The 3,374-nt window shown below is 49.3% G+C and overlaps 1 pseudogene; it reads left to right on the plus strand.

Moving 5' to 3' along the window:
• Window positions 1-255: 255 nt before the first annotated feature.
• LOC133886169 (probable glucan endo-1,3-beta-glucosidase A6) lies at window positions 256-2,779 on the plus strand (annotated as a pseudogene).
• The last annotated feature ends 595 nt before the right edge of the window (window positions 2,780-3,374 follow it).

The following is a 3,374-nucleotide window of genomic DNA, read 5'->3' on the forward strand; positions in this document are numbered from 1 at the left end:
TGATTTGAGCATGCTGCAGCGGCGGCGGCGGCACCGCCGAGACATGAGCGTTAATCGAGCCGGCTCGTTTATTTTTTTTTTCTCCCGTACTCTCAAACCGGGTCGTTTATTTTTTTCTGTAACTTTTTCAGTACCGGTTCGAGCCTCCAATCGGCAATGAAAAGAGTTTTTAGTGTCGATTTTAAATTCAACACTGATAGTCATTAATTATTAGTATTAAATAATCCGTATCGGTTCAAAAATCGATGGTGGTTTTGAACCGGTACTGGAATCTAACGGTTGTCTGGAGGGCCAATCGTTGTGTTAGGCTTGACGGTTGCCGGCGCCGAGCGGTCGCCTCTCGCGGTGCGAGATCTTGTGCCAAGGCCGGATTTTGACGCAAGATCCGCGCTCATCGCCGCCGCCGCCCGGAACAACCTCTCGCCCCACTCGCTCGCCCCGCGGAGGGAGCCTCGCCGCCACTCGCCGGCCCGACGCATCTGTTTTCTGCTCCCCTCCTCGCCCCGATGCACGTACACGAGTGCGCACTTTGACGAGGCCGGCAGCGGCGGAGGCTGCGGAGCCGGGCTTTTCGAGAGATCCTCCGCCGCGCCTTACGAGGGATCCACCAACACCCCGCCGGTTTCCAGTGTGATGGCCGTGGAGGCTCTGCTCCCATCGCTCAGCATCTGGCATCCGTGGTGTGCAGCCTCGTGTAGATGCGTGCCCGTACTTCGCGTGGGTGGCCAACCGCAAGACAATCTCGCTCGACTACGCGCTCCTCCAGGGCGGTGCGAGCTCCCACTTCGTGGACCCGGGCACGGGGCTCACCTACACCAACCTGCTCAACCAAATGCCTGATGCGGTCGTCGCCGCCATGGCCAAGCTCGGGTGCGGCGACGTGAAGCTGCCCGTCTCGGAGACTGGGTGGCCGAACGGCGGCGACGTGGACGAGGCCGGCGCCAACGTGCGCAATGCCGCGACGTTCAACCGCAACCTCGCCGCACGGATGTCCAAGAACCCCGGCACGCCGGCGCGGCCGGGGGCCAAGATGCCGGTGTTCCTCTTTGCGTTCTACTACGAGGACCAGAAGCCCGGGCTGGGCACCGCCCACCGAGCGCCACTGGGGGCTCTACTATTCGAACGAGACGAAGGTCTACAACGTCGACCTCATTGGCAAACGGCTGGCGCGATCGAACCCACCGCTGCCGTCCGCGGGCGACCAGGACGGCACGCCGACGTGGTGCGTGCTGGCCGGCGGCGGCAAGGCGGCGAACGAGACGGCGGTGGCGGCCGCGGTGGAGTACACGTGCCAGCAGGGGAGCGGGATGTGCAGCGCCATCCAGCCCGGCGGCGCGCGTGCTACGAGCTGGACACGATTGACGCGCACGCGAGCTACGCGCTCAACTCCTACTGGCAGCAGTTCAGGAAGGCCGGGGGTACCTGCTACTTCAATGGCCTTTCAGAGACGACCACCAAAGATCCAAGTGAGTACTAAAATGTTACTATGAAAATGAATTCACATTTTGAGTACTAATATGTTACTATGAAGAAGATTGTATTAAATGTATTTTAGCATTACAATTTGCTGCCTGAAGCTATCATGATGATACAAATGTGGATTTCTAACGTAGATAGCCAACAGCCTCATATAGGTTTGGTCAAAATTTCCAAAGCTGAATTTTTGTCAGTTTCCTTTGTCTCGGCTAAATATTTTCTCGTTGAAACGTGCTGAAGCTGCAGTCTGAAAATGTATACATAGACATGATCTCAAAGGACATGCCTCCAAATGCTTCTTCACAATGGATTCGTGACATTTTTCAGTGCTCTGAATGGCTGACGGTCTCTGATTTTCTCAGACAATCTGCTTTATTTATTTGGACAAAGAGCAGTAGCTGTACAATTGTTCATGCCAAATACAGATACCTATGATATGATTTTCTCTGAAATTTCTGTTAGCGTTTCACTTCTCAGAACATCATGTCATAAACACTGCACCTATCATATGGCATTGCTTGATCTTGCCACAGACATGCAGCTCCCTTTTGTATTCAGCCTCACTGATCCAAAATGTCTTCGGCGTTGTTGTGTTTTGCAGGCCATGGATCATGCAAGGCCCCAGCTCTGTGGACTAGCTGCGACTGCGAAGCAGGAACACAGAGTACGGCCACATTGGATTAGTGAGGAAGGCCATCGCCATGGATGCCCTAAGAATTATCATTATTTTCCGTTCTCTGTAGCAACTAAGAAGCAAAGCATCATTGTGATTTGTTGTCGCACTTCGCCCTTCACCCAACGATGCGGACACCGAAGGTTGGTGCGTTTCTTGGCTCCCAGAAAGCCCCCCTCGCTTAGATGTACTAATTCTGTTTTGCTTCACTGATTTGAACTGCAGATTTGACATGATTGGTGTGCAACAAGACCACACGCTTGCTGTGTAGAGCCAGCTGATGTGAGGATTGACCTCTGCCTGAGCCATATGAGCGTGGGCTGCTTCGCAAGTAATTTGTCTTTACATAAGCACTCACTAAGTTCACTTGGAGTAATAATGGCATCGGATTCATTGGCTGATGCAGTAATGGGTGGGAATCAGATATTCACTTTGCATTCCCCGAAACCTGCAGCGCAGCAGTGAGTAACGGGTGGTTAGTTTGGCATTCTTGGATACATATGTATCAAAATTCAGATTAACTCTTTCAAAAGTTCCAGACTTGATTTCCTTTCTCATTATCTTTATCAGTATGTCCAAATGCTTTATAATTTGTGCATGATGTGTCAAAATGAAATTTTGTTTTGTCCATATAGGCCCACTGATGCAAGAACGATTGAATTATTCTGTGTGATTTACATGTTTTCTTTCTCTTTGGATCTGAACAATTGATCATCAGTCAGAAAGACTATATATCGTTTTAGGAGTGCATCGGTATTTGTTTTCTGAATCACGGTAATTCTAACCTTACTTTGCATAATCTCACACCGCATGATATTGTGTGAGGGAGTAACAAAAGACCAAATTGATCATGTGGTCTGAATGATATTGTAATACAGTTATAGAAAGGGTCACATTAGAGTGTGAAGCACATTTATAATTATTTTCATAGTAAAATTCTTTTATAGTACAAACTTCGAAGCCATAATAGACCATTTTGTTGAATTACATACATGTAAATAACATAGTTTCATGCTGCAGATTATGGGGCCATTGATGCACTAGGCTGCAAAATGTGCATCTTCCTTGCAAGAAGAGATATTGTTCATATATATCTTAGGAACTTGATTTTCCACATGGCTTCCTTTCATATACTATATTTTTTTCACATTTCCTAGGCTTTAGGCAACTGAAATCATGCCTCTTTACAGTCGTCGGTTGCCAGGGAGCTTTTCTTTATGTGAAC

The sequence above is a fragment of the Phragmites australis genome, chromosome 12, assembly GCF_958298935.1.
Source record: "Phragmites australis chromosome 12, lpPhrAust1.1, whole genome shotgun sequence".
In the NCBI taxonomy this organism is placed as follows: domain Eukaryota; kingdom Viridiplantae; phylum Streptophyta; class Magnoliopsida; order Poales; family Poaceae; genus Phragmites; species Phragmites australis.